Source organism: Chrysochloris asiatica, unplaced genomic scaffold (genome assembly GCF_000296735.1).
Source record: "Chrysochloris asiatica unplaced genomic scaffold, ChrAsi1.0 scaffold00079, whole genome shotgun sequence".
Classification (NCBI taxonomy): Eukaryota; Metazoa; Chordata; class Mammalia; order Afrosoricida; family Chrysochloridae; genus Chrysochloris; species Chrysochloris asiatica.
The window spans coordinates 510728-528670 of NW_006408597.1; the positions used below are offsets into that span (position 1 = coordinate 510728).

A 17943-nucleotide genomic window follows, 5' to 3' on the forward strand; every position below is an offset into this window, starting at 1 on the left:
TGTTTGCTGTGGGGATGGTAGAAAAGTAAAGAACAGAAAAGAGGAATCCACAATGCTTCTTCGTCTCCTCAAAGCTTAGGGGATTCTTTCAAAAACCAGCAAAAATAAAATTCCCTTTATGGAATGAAGAGCAAGATACATAAGGGGACTTCAAAAAGTTCATAGAAAAATTCCATTAATTTTCAAATCCATTTTCCCATGAACTTTTTGAAGCCCCTTTTACAAAACAAAGGGGGAAGTGGTAGTGAAACAATTTCCTGGGAGACTTTACAGTTTTACTAAATTATTCAATGATGTTCAGATGCCCAAATATTAAAATGAGTCACCATTACAAACACCCATGATGCAATAAATGGGTAAGAGAGTTTAGAACAGACTTAAAGAAAGAATCCCATGTCTACTTGTCATGCTGTTTGGAAAAATAGTGGTTATTATAGGTTTTTTAAAAAAACAAGACATGCAAGCCTAAAAGCATGGAGCCCTGGTGTGGTGCTTATAGGATAAGCACTGGACTGCTAACCGCAAGGTTGGCGGTTCAAATTCACCAGCTGCTCCTCGTACAAACCCTGTACTGGGCCATTTCCCTCCTCCTCCCTTTCTTCCTCTGTTCCTGCTTTTCTGGAGGTGCTTTTTCAGCTGGTCCACCCCTGTGCCCTACCCCACAGCGTCCACTGCCACGGTGACCTCAGTACATTTTGTCTTTAGTACCCAAACACTGTTTATTTTAGAGCCAACCTTCCGAAAAAGGCAGGTGAGCAAATATCTGAATGTGTGGGGTAGGGACACATTGCATGCATTCCATTTAGACAGGTGTTTAAATTACAGCAGGAATAAATACAGGTGATGGATTGAAAAAGGGGCAAAGAAACACGGAGGGGGAGGCCAATTTCCGGCGCCAGCCCGCCCAAGTGTTACTGCTGGTTTGCTAAGAGCAGCGATGCTGCCAGGGCTGTAATTAAAACATGGCACTGCCCTGTGGGGAGTGCCAGAACACACCCTCTACCTATCCAGTACAGAACCAGAGGGTATCCAGAGGGGCAGGGGCCAGGCCTTACTACATCACTGGGACTCCACTTGGCTTGCTCTAAAAATGCCAAGACCTGAATGTTCAAAAGCAGTCCCAACCCAAGAAAATTCAATAAATATTTACTGCTTTGCTTATCAGAGGCAATGCCCTATGGGAATATGTAGATTAAGGCAATGCCCTATGGGAATATGTAGATTAAACTATGGTCCCAGCCCTCAAGGGATCAAGGAATTTAGGACGAGAAGACGACACAAACAGCAATACTTTAAGAACTCCAGAAAGTGGTCCTAATGAGTGCCATAATGAAAGTGCGCAAATGTAAGCATTCAAATACTAGCTGAAAGGATGGTGACTCGAACCTACCAGGAGGCACCTCGGAAGACAGGCCTGGCAACCTACTCCTGCCTTGAAAACCTTATGGAGCAGATCTACTCTGCAACACACAGGAGCGTCGTCAAGAGTCAGAAACAGAAGATTCAAAGAAGGCATCCAAACGGGTACTAAAAGGATGAGGATGGAGGTGGGTTTTCCAGATAGAAAGAAAAAGCATACATAAAAATGCACGGGCTGATAAGCAGATAGAACGTCTGGTAAACTATACAGAAACCTGTCTTATTTGGCTAACACTCAGAGCAATAAAAAGAACAGACAGAAAAACAGCTTCAGGAGATCCTGGAACCTGAGATGAATGGTTCTGATCTTGATCGAGTAGACAATGTAAGTTTGATGAAGGGTTCTGAGTGCAAAAGTGCTACATCAGGGTTGAGGTATGGTAGGTCAATCTTGGATTGTCTCGTAGGATGGGACTAGTAAGAGATGCTCAGATCAGTTAGGATCTGAACAATAGCCTGGTGACAGGTGATAGAGCTGGGATGTAGGCAGGTTATTTATTGTTGATCTTCGTTCATTTCCTTCCTAAACTAAGAGAGCTGGGCAGTGAAGCTGAGACTAGGGTTTGCCATTAGATGATAAAAATCTGAGTCCGTGTGTCATCTTTTCTTTTTGGATCTGATCCCTTTCTGACTTCATCTTTCCACATGGGTGGCAAGGCAATATGAAGTTGCCTGTCATTTAAGAAGGGATGGCCAAAGCGGCAGCATCTTAGGCCAGTTTTGCTCTAGGGCATTACAAGAAAATGTGAGATTCTGTAGCTCAGATTATTTTTTTGGGTCTCTCTTTAACAGTCAAGTGGTTTGAGAATCCAGGATAGGGGTGGCCCTGTGGGGAAATTGCAGAGGAGGTTGTGAAGATGGTGACAATCTAGATGTTAGCTCTGCTGGGACAGAAGAGGACACAAAACCATAGGCCGCATCATCCAAACTAGGGATTCCACTCAGAAGCTGGAGGCAAAAATCTTATCATCATAAACTTGCCTAGAGAACTTGCCTAGAGAACTCTCTCATGAACCTCAAGGTGGTGACTATGAAATCCTGGATTCCAGTAGATTTCTCTCTGGATTACGTTTACCTTCCATGTCTGCAGTTAACTTCCAGCTACCACGGCACAACAAAACCGAGCACACTAGCAGTGGTGTAGTGCTGTGGGTTAATACGCCAGACTGCAAAGCCGTTAGAACTGCAAGGTCGGCAGTTCAAACCAGCTGCTCCTTGGAAACCCTATACAGGGTCACTAGGGGTCGGAATCGACTCGATGGCACTTAACAACCACCACCACCTCCATAGTTCAACTTTTTGGCCTACAAGGGAACTGCAACAAGGGGGAGGTTCGCACTCCTTGGATCAATCGGCAAGTCTGACAGGGAAGCATCTACCTAGGGATGAAACTTCTAAGGCAGGAATGGATCGGGAGAAAGCGTTACATTGTGGGGACTACAATTAATGGCATGAAAAAAAAAATGTGTGTGAATTGAGTAGAAAACCAATGTTGTTGTTAAGTGCCATTGAGTCGGTTCCAACTCATAGCGATCCTGTACAGGGTTTCCGAGGAGGGGCTGGTGGATTTGAACTGCCAACCTTGCAGTTCAAAAAGACATTGCAGTCCAGTGCATTATCCTGCTGCACCACCCCAGGACTCGGCAAATCACAATAAAAAGTTAAAAAACCCAAGATGGTCTTGTTTTGTTTTGGTGGACATTTGAGAAGGCAATAGAAAGGAATAAAATAAGAATGCACACAGCCTACGTAAGGCCTCAAGTCCTGCACCAGATCAGGAACAGCATCTGCCGTTGTGTGCAAACAGTGTAGTCTTTTGCTGCTGCTGATTGACCGTGAACCTGAAGGACAAGGCTTACTCACTGCACACTTCTGAAGCCTACGTTTGTCATTGTCTGGTCTGTCTACAAATGCAGTGGCAAAACCCAGCCTCTTGACTGGGGACTATAAAAACATGACTTTTACTGTATTTATCATAGTCTCAATTATTGCCACTTGAGGAAAAATACAACCAGCAAAAATATGTAGTTACATATTCACAAACACAACCATCTGACCATCTATCTATTTATCTACATATATTTATATCAGGAAACAAAAAGTTCATGGAAAAATTCCATTTCTTTGGATTTCCTTTTCCCACACACTTTTGAAGCTCCCTTTTATCTGTGCCAGGAAAGGAAAGATTACCCCTAATCTGGAAATAGAAAAATAAAAAAACCATAGTCAGTGTTTTAACATAGGCCCTAGAAAAGTCCCTCAAAGGCCTCAGGACAGCGGCATCCTGAAACCTGGTTGCTACCACCTTGGGCTTTAGTTTCCAATGTCAAATTCACTTTTCACAAATGACTTCACAAATGTCATTAAACAGCGGTAGAGTTGAAGAAGTTTCATGCTCTGCTCTGTACTGTAGTGTGACTGGAGGTTTACTTGCCTACCTTCCCCCACAAATTCTGAAGCTTCTAGAAAACCAGAGCTTAGTTCACTAGGCACAAAAATCTTTCTATAGAAAATGATCAGTATGAGAGATCCCAGCAAACGGTCTTGGTAAAGACCTTTCTCTCTCTCTCCCCCCACACACACACCACACACACACACACACACACACACACACACACACACACACAGTCTCTTTGTTCTCCAGGTAGCAGCTACTTTACCAGCTTCACTGGTAAGCAGAAAAGGGATTCATGCCACTAGAAGGCTAGCAAGGAAATCCGAAGTTCCACATGCCCACTGTTTGCATAGACTACAAGGCAGGGCTTCCTTGGAGTTCAGGAAAATGAAGTAACAGTGACTTGAGAGATAAGTGTTGCTGTGTTGCCAACGCCCTGGGTAATGTTTAAGATGATTGTGGCCTGGTCTGAAGCCTGGGGCAAGGTTTTCTATTGGCCACAATAACAGCTCTGACAAACAGATTTTGCTCCTTGTCTGCAGAATGTGGATACTTATTTGTTTCCTCTTGGCAATGCAACTCTGAAGGTCTAATACTCCATGTGAAGTTCATTCAAACAAAGCTCATGCTCACCGAGTCTGTTTGCAATCTCATGTAGTTTATTAATCAAAATGGAGATAACATTCGGCATTACCAAGTAATAATACGAGGAGGCTTCAGAAAGCTTATGGGAAATTTCCATTATTATCTTTAAAATTCATTTCCCCAAAAACTTTTTAAATCCCCTTCGTGTTTTTTCTTGGGGGCCATCATGTCAATTCTGACTCATGCCAACCATATGTGACAGAGTAGAACTGTCACCACAGGCAGATGACCTGCTTTTTTCTCAAACGGAGTTGCTGGGTGGGTTTGAACTGGCAACGTTCTGTGCTTAACCATTGCACCAATGGGTTCATTCCTAATAGCGTAACATGAGAAACCGGTGACAAAGCATCTCACTAAAGCTGACAATCTTGGCATCGCTCTATGTCCTTACTACAGCATGGGCCATAAAATCTCAGTGACAGTAAAATGTGTGAAAGCCAACACTTGGGTATTGCAGAAACCTGTTGGATGAGGAAGACAAATCTCTATTCCCCTAAAAAGAGTGACAGAAACCCTGTCAAAGGTGGAAAACTTGTGAGATCCAGAAAAACAAGGCAGTTCTGTGGAGTTCCAGCTCTCACAGGTTTCACCATAATTATGGTCTGAGGAGCTCTAGGAATGGGGTTTCTCAAGATTATTTCATGAATTCAACAAATATTTATTAGGTACCTCTTTTGTGCTTGGGACTATTGTGAGCACTGAGGATAAAACAGTGAAAACAAGAGAGAAATAGAGATCCTTACCCTCATGGAGATTCCAGTCTAGGGGACGTCACTGAAATTCTTAAAGAATGTGTGAAGCAAAGATGATCACAAGTTTAAGTGATCATTTTTCTAATATTGATATCCATATGCAATGTGAATATTTTAAAAGGTTCTTAACTGGGACACCATGTGTCCTTGGAACATCAAGAATGACTTTGTGGGGGTGTCTATTATTGTTAAATGCTGTCGAGTTGGTTCTGACTCAAACCTTTGTAGGGTTTCTGAGGAGCGGCTGGTGAGCTTGAACCACTGACCTTGGGGTTCAAACCGAATTTGCAGTCCAGTGCATTAACACACAGCGCGGCACCAGGACTAAACCCTCTAAAACTGATGCATATTTCTAACTCTGTGTATTTCTTCAGGAGAAAGAATATAGTTTTCTTTTGTTTCTCAAAGAGATCTGACTCAGAACAGGATCAGAATCGCTCTGAATCAGAGGAAGATATACTTATCTTCATCTGTTTTCGGTGTCCTTAGAACTCCATCAATATCTTGAGACTAACGTTCTCTGTGGGATTCATAGACAAAGACTCATCAGAGTATGTTTAGATTGAAACTTTCAGCAAAATGGCAGACTAGGCGGATGCACGACACAGACCCTCCAAAACAAAGATATAAGAAACCAGATGAAACAGACACAGATGAAAATCCTAGAACCCTAAACTTCAGAAAAAAAGTTAGAGAAGTAGACTGAGTGCTTACTGAGAAGAGAGGCTGAGCAGGGAAGGCAAGAGTGGGTGAGTGATGGGTGAATGGTAGGCCAAGTGTGGTGTGACCATTATGACCTTTTGTGAGCAACTTTGGTTGCAGAAGGTAGCCTGGAAGAGCAGATTCATACAGGTGACAGGAAAGATGTGATTCTTTCTTTACCCCCACACTCCCCCGGTGACCAGACGTCATCCACCCCAGCACAGACTGCTCTCTGGGAGTTCGGAGCCATGCCAGTATGAGGAAGGGTGGCTGCATTGCTTTGGTATCTGGATTCAGGCGAGCTCAGCTACAGACCTACAAAGCCACCAGAACAGCATTGATGTTCCGTTCTTAGGTGCCAACAAGTGGGCTCCTACTCACAGTGTCCCTGTATGTGGTTTTCAAGGAACAGCTGGTGAGTTTGAACCACCGACTTTGTGGTTCAGTACTTATTCTACAGTGCCACACCAGAACTCCATTAGCCTAGGAGAAAGCCTCGTAACCAGTGATCCTATCCCAAGCTGCCCTATGTTTCTAACAGACACTGAAACCAGCTCTATAAAGGGCTTCCATGAACTACTTCCAGATTAAGTGCCTCAAACATCTAACATAGACAACAACCAACACCTAGGCCTACAGAAACTCCATCAAGGGGCAGCTACTCTGGGGTCACCTCCCTCCTACACCCATCTGGTTAGCTCCTTGGCTGGCAGGAGCCCCCAGAGTCTCTCTTCACTAGGTCCAACAGCTACACTGGGATTTTTGTTGTTGTTTTTATCCTTTTATTGTTTCGTTGTTTTTATTTATTCTTTCTCCTCCTTCTCTATCCATTTCCTTGAATTTTATCTTTTCTAGCTTTGTTTTTGTTTACTCTTCTTCTCATTTCCTTTTTTATTTGTGATCTTTCTTTATTATTCTCTACTGTCTTTTCATCTTCCCTCTTCCTGGTTTTTCTAAGTCTTTTATTTTTTATTTTCATTATTTTTTTGTTTGTTTGCTCAGTATTCTTATGTGTGTGTGTGTGTGTGTGTGTGTGTGTGCAGGGGCTAGGGAGTGGGGATGGGAGGAGGTTCGACCTCTTTCCACCAATAGGAGACAGCAACCCTGCCCGTGAGCCCAGCTACAGCTGTATCCTCTGCAGTTCCACCCACTGGGCAAGAGCCATCACCAGCTTGTATGCCACCCAATCAATGATACTCAACCGAGCCAAACCCAGCATAATCTGAGGGGCAAGAATGGTGCACATGCTTTCATTCTTAACTAAACCCATAGGTTGGTGCCAGCCAACAATCATCAATTAAATGCAAACACAACACCACCATAATGCCTTGGAGACAAGATAATTTTAGCTCACACAAAGAAACGAGAGAATGGCTCAGACAAATAAGATGCAGGGCCAGAAAACGTTCTGAGGAAGAAACAGTAATAGCATGAACTGCAAAAGCATTCAAAAGAATGATATTTAAAGAGCTGATAGAAAGGGGAAAGCAAGGAGAACACAGAAAACAACTTGAGAAGAAACAAGGAAAGCACTATAAGAACACACAGACAAAATAAATGCAAAACTGGAAACAACACAAATTAGGAATTTTAAATGAGCAACTAGAAATTCAGAAGATTAATAGTAAGATTTCGGAAATAGGCAATCCATTGGAAGGGCAAAGGAGGATATTTGAAGCTATGGACGTCCAAAATAGTGAGCTTGATGATAAAGTTGTCAACGCTAATATGCTAGAAGAATAATCAGAAAAAAATACTTAAAAAAATCCAAAGAAACCTCAAGAGTTATGTGGGACACCAAGGAAAAGGAATAACTTACAGGTGATTGGACTTCCAGAGCAGGAAGACACACTAAAAAGCACAAAGAAAATAGTCAAAAAGTTGTTGGAAGAAAATTTCCCTAATATTATGAAAGATGAGAAGATAGGCATACAAGAAGCTGAATGAACCCCAAAGAGGATCAGTCCCAAAAGAAAATCACTAAGTCAGATCAGAATCAAGCTTTCCAAAATCAAAGACAAGGAAAGAATACTGAGAGCAGTTCCGGTAAACCAAAAATTTACCTACAAAAGAAGATCAGTAAGACTAAGCTCTGATTTCTCAGTACAAACTATGGCAGCAAGAAGGCAATGGAATTCTATATACAAAACTCAGAATGAAAAAAAAAAACAAACTGTCAACCAAGAATCTTAAAGCCAGCAAAGCTGTCCCTCAAATATGATGGTGAAATCAGGACATGTCCTGAAAAACAGAAATTAATAAAAGAGTTTGTAATAACCAGAACAACTTTACAAAAAATACATTGGACTGAGAACCAACAACAGCACACAACAACCGGAGATTAACATACAAGACAACATCACCCAGAACTCAATCCAGATATAGAAGTATTTAAAGCAAAACAAACTTACAAGACGGAAATAGGGAACCAGAAATATCAGTTTATAATGAAGTCAACTATAAAGCAAAAAGACGGGACAGTGTAGATACAGAACTTCCAAATGGTGAGGAAGTCAAGCAGATTTTCAACAAACCAGACTGCTGTAAACAGGTAAAAATTAATAAATTGCAGGGTAACCTCAATGAAAAGTAATATATTTTCACATCAAAATAAAAAATGAAAATCAGAAAGATTTAGTAAACATTAATATAGCAGAAGTGAAAACAAAACCCACAAACAAATGCAGAAATTATGTAGAACAAAGAAACCAGCAGCACCACACACACACACACAAACACACACACAACAAAATGACAGTAATCAATTCCTACCTATTGGTAATGACACTGGATTTCAATGGATTAAAAGTACCAATCAAGAGACAGAGAGTAGCAGAATGGATGAGAAAACAGATCCTTCAATATGCTGTCTATAAGAAGTAAATACAAAAGATGGAGACAGTCTAAATGTCCAATAGAAGAACAGTTAAATAAACTTTGGTACTACACAATGTTGAAGAATAATGATGAATCTGCAAAACACCTCACAACATGGAAGAATCTGGAGGAAAAATACTGTATGACACCAATGTGGTAAACATAAAGGAAAGGTTTTCTTGATAAAAAGAAACATTCTGTGATGGTTACGAGAAGGGTAGGGAAAATTATTCATGGACTAGATGGTTGTTGTTAAATGCCTTCCCGTCAGTTTCAACTCATAGCCACTTTGTATAGGGTTTCCGAGGAACGGCTGGTGAGTCTGAACTGCTGACCTTGCAGTTCAAATTGACCTTGAGGTCAGGTGCTTATCCTATGGTGCCATACCAGGACTCCAGGCTAGAGGGTAGATATGGGCAACGGGGCAGGTGACAGACAACAAGAGGAAGGCTGGCAGAGGAAAGATAAGAGTTACTGGAGGACACAAGGTAGAACGCAAGAGTTAAAGTTAATAGAGGTAAATACTGCTAACTGATGGTACAGGGAGGGGATTGCAATCATTGTAATGAAGCAAAGTATATGATTTGTTGAATGCAAAATTGATGATCTGTTCTGTAAACTTTTACTTACCAAGTAAAAAAAAAGAAAAAAGAATATGGCTGGTATGGCATGTGGGTTAATGTGCTACACTGCAGGGTTGGTTTGAACAGTGAGGTCAGTGGTTCAAGCTCACCAGAAACCCTATACAGGGTCGCTATGAGTCGGAACCATCTCGATGGCACTTAACAATAACAATAATGAACGTGCCATGGAAGCTTTCATTCCTCCAACCTTGGGGTCCTGAGTGATCTGGAATAGGGGAATGGGAAAGCTAGCCCTTCTGATTTGTTTTAATATATGCTGCTAAGGCAAAAGGTAACCCTCAAATTAGAAACATCAGTGGACCAAGATCTGTTTATGCATATAAAACAAAAGCCCAGTGTTCCAGGCCTGCACTTATTTCAAAATTTTCACCACTGGAGAGAGATTAGAGACTATGACAGAGAAAGAATCGTCCTTCCACAGCTGTGTGTGAAACATTCCTCCAAGGGCACTTTCTGAACATTTCATAAATCAGTAGACACAGAAACCAATAAACAGATGTTTTAAAGCAGTTTCAACTCCTGTAAAATTCCTGGGTGTTGATAAAACGAACCTCAAGAAATGTGCATTTCATTTTCCAGGTGTTAAGGGGTACAGTGTCAATAATCAAAATTTAAAAGGGGTTAGGGAAAGCAGGGAATCTCTGCAGTCACTAGGCTCTCTTAGCATGCTTTCTCCCTCTGCTGAACCTCATTTACATAATGTACATATAGCCACTTAGTGTTCCAAGCTCCAGAAAGACTTCCAGAATAAGATTTGCCAAAGACATTCCTGGGAAACCTGACAAAATGGCCAAATTCCTTTGTAGTGTTTCCAATTTATACATTCAGTTTTTGTGAGTTGATGGGGGCTGGTTGCTGCTGCTGCTACATGAGATTAAATCATGTTGTCTCTCCTGTGGTTAACAAGGCTGAATGGTGTCTGCTTAACGGGATCAGCTGACTTCACCATAAAATCATCTGGTGAGATTAATACTTAATTGATTATCTGGACATGTTTCTCAATCTGCTTCGGGGAGTGGAGAAACACTTCCAGTCATGGAGAGTAAGCTCGAGCTGTCCTTTCTCAGGAGACGCATGCACAGGCTTGGGAACAGTTCTGCAGCACAGCCCCTGGCACCCTCCTCGGATGAGGTGCTACAACCAATTCAGACAGGAAGACGTAGAACAACACGGAGATTCATCAAGAGCATGCAGTCACACAGATAGGGATTTGGGTCCTGATTTGGCCACTTGTCATTTGAGTAGCCTGAGCCGAGTCACTTCTATTTCTTCATTTGTAATAAGCAGCAGCTAGCTCTCCGGGTTAAAGAAGCAATGCACAGAAAGTGCTATGAGCCACCCGCCAAGCACCAAGGAGGCATCTGATTCATGCCAGCTGCAGTATTAGGAAGGACAGGTATACTAATTAAAAAACACGGAAGACAGTTTAAAAAATAGATGAAAATTGACAAAACACAGAAAATAAATTATTACCAACTTAGCAAGCTTGTACATCCCATGGGCTGTGCTAGGCCATAGGCCTAGAAAGAGCCACCATAACACAGTTAGAACTCAATAGGACAGCTGTACAAAACAGCTAGCATCGATTTGTTATAGAGAGGGACTCGTGGAGGCTATCGGGATATAGAGAGCAAAAAGATGATTGCTGGCAAGGGAAGCAGGTGGTTCTTCATTCACTTCTTTAACCCCCAATACATTCACTGAGTGCATACTATGTGTATGTTGTTGTTAGTTGCCACCGAGTCAATTCAAGCTCATGGCCACTCATGCATGCAGAGTAGGATAGTTCCCCATAGGGTTTTCAAGGCTGTGAGTTCTAAATTAGACCACCAGATCAAAGGTTCAAACCACCACCCTTTGAGCTAGCAGATGAGAGCTTCATTAGTTGTGCCACTCAGGGATACCTACATATTGTTGCTGTTGTTGTTACGTGCAGTTGAGTCGGTTCCAACCCATAGCGACCCTGTGTAGGGTTTCCAAGGAGTGGCTGGTGAGCTTGAACTGACGACCTTGCAGTTCAGACTGGCTTTGCTATCCTGCGCATTAACCCACAGCACCACACCAGGACTCCACCTACATATTGTGTACGTACGTACTATATATCAGATTTGAAAAAACAATGGTAGCAAAATTAACACGGTTCCTATTCTCAATCAAGTCTTGGTATTGCCGCTGTTGTTAAGCGCTGCCAAATTGGTTCTGACTCATAGTGTTCCTGTATGGGGTTTTTTCCTTTGAGCGGCTGGTGAGCTTGAACTGCTGACCTTGTGGCTCAATCCGACCTTGCAGTCCAACACATTCACCCACAGAGCCACATCAGGAGTCTAGTAAAATTGACTAAGTACTACCTATGAGTTTGGAGTCCTAGTGTGGTGCCAAAGGATAAACACTGGACTGCAAGGTTGGTTTGAACTGCAAGGTCAGTGGTTCAGATTCACCAGACGCTCCTCAGAAACCCTATATAGTGTCACTATGAGTTAGAACTTACTCAACAGTGCTTAACAACAACAACAATCTATGAATTAGAAGCCCTGGTAGCATAGTGGATTACAAACTGGGTTTTAAACCACACCATCAGCAGTTCAAATCTACCAGCTGATCCATGGGAGAAAGATGAGGCTTTCTGCTCTTATGAAGATTTATAATCTCAGAAACCCTATACAGGGTTGCTATGAGTTGGAACTGACTCAACAGCACACAACCACCACCACCTATGAGTTGGGCTCCCTGGGTAGTGCAAATGTTAATTTAAGAGTCACACTATTAACTGAAAGGTTGGAGGTTCAAACCCACCAAGAGGCATCTCGGAAGACAGGTCTGATCATCTGCTTCTGAAAACCCCATGGAGTATAGTTCTACTCACCACGTGAGTCAAGTTGATTCCAACTCTCACGATAGCCATGGAGTTGCCATGAGTTGGAATGGACTCAACTGCAATTAACAGCAACACCACTTCTAAGTCAAGTTCTGAGGCAGCAAAGAACGCTGTCTATTAAAGGAAGCAGTGATCTTAACATATAGTGCTCTGAATGAAACGGCATACATAACTGTGAAGCGGCACATACGCTGAGGCTTGTTGTTAAGTGCCATCAAATTGGTTCTGATTCAGAGAGCTCCCGTATAGGGTTTCTGAGGTGGTAAATCTTGTGAGAGCAGAAAGCCTCATCTTTCTCCCATGGAGTGGCTGGTGGGCTCCATCTTCCGGCTATGTGGTTTGCAGTCCAGTGTTTATCCTCTTGAGCAACTGCACATAAAACTAGGCTAGCAGAAATTGTGGTTGAGCTGTACAAAAACGTGTGATGAGAGGAGACAGGCTGGAGGAGTCGGGAGCCAGGTTCTAAATAAAGGCTGAGAACAACACTTAATTGGCTGGGCTATTAACAGACCCCTTGGAGAGTCTTTAGCAGGGAGGACCATAATCAGACTTGTGATTTATTAAAAACAAAACAAAACTTCAGTAGTAAAGAATCGGGCAAAATGGCCAGGAAACCATATGTGAGGTAATTACAGCTGTCTGGTTAAGAGATAATTAAGGACAATAGATGTAAAGTGAAACGGAAAAGATATTTAACAGACACTTTGCAGAGTCAGTATCAACAAGACTTAGCCTAGATGCAGAGAATGAGGAAGCGAAGAAAGACTATGATCAAAGAAAGGTTCCTCAGGTAACTCCCTAGCAAAACTGGCTTGAACCACAAGGTCATTGGTTCAAGCTCATCAGCTGCTCCTCGGAAACCCTATACAGGGTTGCTAGGGGTCAGAACTGACTCGATGACACTTAACAACAACAAAATAGTTAGGTGGGAATATCTTGCAGGCAGTTGGTAATTTGGACCAGGGTCTCAGGAAAGAGGTTCAGAGTAAAGATGCATAGTTGGAAGAAATACTAGATGGAGCTGTGGTACGGGAAGGAAAACTTTACCCAAGGGGAGACTGTTTCCATTGTTAGCTGCTGTACAGTCAGTTGACTCGCGGTAGCCTTATGCTGAAAAGACTAAACACATGGCCTGACTGAGTACCGCTTCATGATTCCAGCTGTGTTTGGGACACTGCTGTGGCTAACTGCTGCCGGTCTAAAGGGGAGACAGACGGCAGAGAAGGGAAACAACCCCAAGTACTGGGCCCTAGAATTCACAACTGTGTTGGCACATACCCAGGCGTCACCCCACCTTCTTCAATCAGTGATTCTGTTTTGTTTTGGTTTCTAACATAAAAATTCCATTTATTTATCTGTTTATGACACCGTACACAAGAAGCTAAGTGTTTCACATCCTGGATTTCACTTCCAACTCCTTGGAATGTTCATTTCTTTGGCTGAAAGGGCAGACTCACCAGGAAAGGCATGTAATACTTGTTGTAGTTGTTAGGTGCCATCAAGTCAGTACTGACTTATAGCGACCCTATGTACAACAGAATGAAACACTGCCTGGTCCTGGGCCAACCTCACAACTGTTGCCATGCTTGAACCCACTGATGCTGCCATTTTGCCAATCCATCTCGCTGGGGGTCTTCCTCTTTTTCTCGGACCCTCCACAATACTTAGGTCACTAAAATAAGAGGGGCTGGGGTGAGGAAATGCTAATATCCTCCTTGGAGGATGGGTACAGGGGCTGTTATTCGCAAGCTGATTTTCTGTAACTGTTAGCTGGAAGCAGCAGAAGGAGCAGTATTTCTGGGTGCTCGTGCCAGGCTGGGCTTTAGTCTTCTTGGCCACACAGGTACAACAGTGCTTTCTGGTAGTCGCCATCAGTGTCTTGCTGGCTGTGGTAGTACAGGGACTTGCCGTATTTTCTCTTGAATTCAGATATAATTTTCAGCATGTCCACTTCACTGATGGATACCATGGTCCTAGTTAGGATCTAACTGCGAGTTCCCGTGCCCTTCATGGAGTTGTACAGTGCGTGGCTCACCAAAATACAGGAGGGGCTTGCTCTGGATATACCAGACCAGGTTCAGGAATGCATTTTCCAAGTCTCCTTTGCCTTCTTTCCTGATGTACTCCAACATGTCGTTAAGGACGGTAGCTCTTGTACCTTTCTGGAGGTGGCACACACTCTGCTCAGTCATGATGTTGAGCCACTTGGAAACATTGGTGCATTTTCTCTTTACTCCAGCATCCTAGAGGTCCTGGGCACCTTGGCCAATCAGCTCATAATCAATGACAGAACCATCTTCTGCTCATCTACCCTTTGCGAGGGCAACCATCAGCTTGTGGAAGTCACCAGATGTGTCCGAAACTATGTTCTTGAAGTCAGTCCTGTACATTTGTGTTGTTGTTCTGTCGAGTAGACTCCAACCTATACTGACACTGTATAGGGTTTCCAAGGAGCAGCTGGTGAGCTTGAACCACCGACCTTGCAGTTCAAACAACTTTACAGTCTGATGCATTAGCCCACAGCGCCACACCAGGACTCCACATTTCCTTGTAGACACTGTTAATTTCTTGCAGCCCCTGGTTGGTCCTTGAGCAGATGATCTCAATGAAGGAATCCTCATCGGTCCCCAGCCCTCTTCATGGAGGCTTTCAGCATGGAAGTGTCATACTGAGCAGGTGTTTTCAATAGACCCCAAATCACCATCTCCAGATGGCCAGATAAGGTTGACGTCAGGGCTGATTCAAGTTCCTTTTTGGTCCTTCTCTGGTAGGCGAAGGCAATATCCTGTCTCTGTTCATTGCTGCGGTTGGCCAAAACGTTGACGATGGTGACTTCATCCACACCTTTGGTCTTGATGGCTGATTCAATGTTCAATGACTTCATCCACACCTTTGGTCTTGATGGCTGATTCAATGTTTGGTCTTGATGGCTGATTCAACCATTCAGCATCAAAGAACGGTATGAGTGACCCATATGCACTTTGGGGTGTGAAGTGATCACCCGCCAAGCTGAGCTTGCACAGAATTTCGTGGACAGTAGACAATCTTGAGGGAAACTGGGCTAGGTGCCGAGAGCTCTGAGCATCCCCAGATGCCGAGCCTCTGCTATTATGTTTTATATATTTGATGTCTAGGTACCAGTGCCTTTGAAAAAAAAAAACAACTGAAAACTGGATCCAGTTTTCAGGGGGGGAGGAAGAAGAGAAGGAGTGCTCAGAGGAACTGTTACAAGGCCAAAGACGAGGGAAATTTTCAGGTACCAGGCAGTCAATATTAGTGCCACAAGCTAAAGAAGAATGTGGATTAAAAACACGTGGTTAGAGTTGGCAGTTCCAAGGTCATTAGTGGCCTTTGGGAGAGAGCTGGGCAAACAGCAAGAGATGAAGTCAGATTGTAAGAGACCAATGGGTGTGAGAGGGAGGGACTACTGGGGACACAAGCGTGTGTTACTTTCAACGAAGTCCTGACAAAGGTGCCTGAGTGGCACAGATGGTTAAGCAGTCAACTACTAGCTGAAAGGTCAGTGGTTTGAGCCCACCCAGAGGTATCCCAGAAGACAGGTCTTATGTTCTGCTTTCGAAAGGTCACAGTTGTGAAATCCGTATCGAGGACAGTTCGCCTCTGCACCCGTGGCTTTGCCAAGAGTCAAAACCATTGGAAGCAATGACCCACCTGACAGTAATAATAAGTTAAGGAAGGAGGAGCAGTGTCCAGGCTTGTGATAAACTGGGTGCCATTTTCCTCAGTCTGTTTCAAAATGTTAGTTCCTGCTCTCCCAACATCACCTCCAAATTAAAAGCGGAGTTCCACTCAAGAGTTACTTGAAGGGATCTGTTGCTGTTGTTCCAAGGAGTGTTGTTAAGTGTTGTAGAGGGTTTCCGAGGAGCAGCTGGTGAGTTTGAATGGCTAACCTTGTGGTTAGCAGTCTTGTGCTGATCCTACAGTGCCCCATCAGCGATTAATGTAACTAAATTACCAGCTGAAACAGAAGAAATGATAAAGCATTCCTTTGTATATGAGTTAAGTAGGAGTGAGTTAGTAATTTTTATTGATACAGTATACGAGGGGGCTTCAAAAGTTCATGGAAAAATGGAATGAAAAGATAATGGAATTTTCCATGTACTTTGAAGTCCCCTCAAATACTGTAGTAGGCACTCAGATGTGAGCCAGACGTTCTGCACCTCAACAGACCAGAGGATACTTCTTTAGAACAGACAGGATTCCAGATAGCAGGATAAGGAGAGAAAACTGAAAGAGATTCAGATGGCTTTCTCTTCCACTCGAGTATCTCCCCCCCGTGTGTACCTGTCAGCACATTTCCAGGAGGCCTGGCCACAATGTCTCGGGCACTGGCTGGCTGGGAGCAGACACGGAGGCAGCGCTTTTCTTCCATTCCTCACCTGGGTGGTCTGCTGTTTTCCCTTTGATTAAAGTACTGAGCTGAAGGACTGGAACTGCTCCTAATGATAGCTGGGCCCTGCAATCTCACGCTTGCCTGCACAGAGAGGGCCAGGCTCCTGGCTTCCCTGCCGCCCACTGCTCACCAGCAAGCTGGGCTAATTGGCCACATTTTTGTGTTCACTCACAGCGCTAACCACAAAGGGCTGCTTCTGGTCAGAGTGCCGCAGGTGTAAAGCACATCCCTGACAGGCACCAAGTGAGGCTGGCGCAGTGAGACCGCACACAGGCACCCTGCTAGCCATCAATGAGCTTCACCCACTCACCCACCCACAGGTGCAAGAGGCCATAGACAACCTGCTTTCAGGGATACACACATGGACTTTTGAAAACTCTCACCCCCTAAGATAGCCATTCTTTCACAGAGCCAAAGGGAAGAACTTAATTTGACCTACTCTCTGCTCAGATGTGCTGAGTGTTTTGATTGACTCATCACATATTAAAACCATGTTGTTATGAAGGGCCATGAAGTCGGTTCTGGCTCATAGTGACCCTGCAGAGTGTTTCCAAGGAGCAGCTGGTGGGTTGAACCGCCAACCTTGAGGTTAGCAGTCCAGTGCTTATCCAACAGCACCACATTTGTTGTTGTTAAGTGTCGTCAAGTCAGTTCTGACCCATAGTGACCCTGTATAGGGTTTCTAAGGAGTAGCTAGTGGGTTTGAACCACTGATCTTGCAGTTAGAAGTCTAGTGTTTATCCAAGAGCACCACATTTGTTGTTGTTCTTAAGTGCCATGGAGTTGCTTCTGACCCATAGCAATCCTGTACAGGATTTCTGAGGAGTGACTAGAGTAGACACCATCGTGTCTATGATGGCCCAAAAGAGTTTTGAAACAGCCATTGCTCACCAGGTGATCTGCTCCTACAAAATTATAAAGTAACCACAAGATAAATGAGGTTCGGACTCTAAGCAGACAGATTCCTTGCGTATCTAACTGCTAATATAAATTCTGGGCCTCTGGAGGCTTTATTATCAACTGCTTGAACTGTCAGAGCACTTTGCTTCTCCAGTTTCAGCCAGTCTACACTGTTCCCCAGCATCTCGACCAGGGAGCGGGGACACATTCCTCATCCTCCTATCCACTCTTCTTTCATCCATCTGAGTGGTCCATCTGGAATGCAGAGCTGATTGTGTGTCTGAGGCTCTCTAACATGTCTGAGATGAAGACATTCACAT

General features: G+C 43.6%; 1 protein-coding gene and 1 pseudogene across 1 annotated transcript in view; both read right to left on the minus strand.

The window, feature by feature from the left end:
* TTLL5 (tubulin tyrosine ligase-like family, member 5) overlaps positions 1 to 17943 on the minus strand; it is a 343961-nt gene that overhangs the window by 120817 nt on the left and 205201 nt on the right. The gene's annotated exons all lie outside the window — the stretch shown is intronic.
* LOC102829330 lies at positions 14132 to 16702 on the minus strand (annotated as a pseudogene).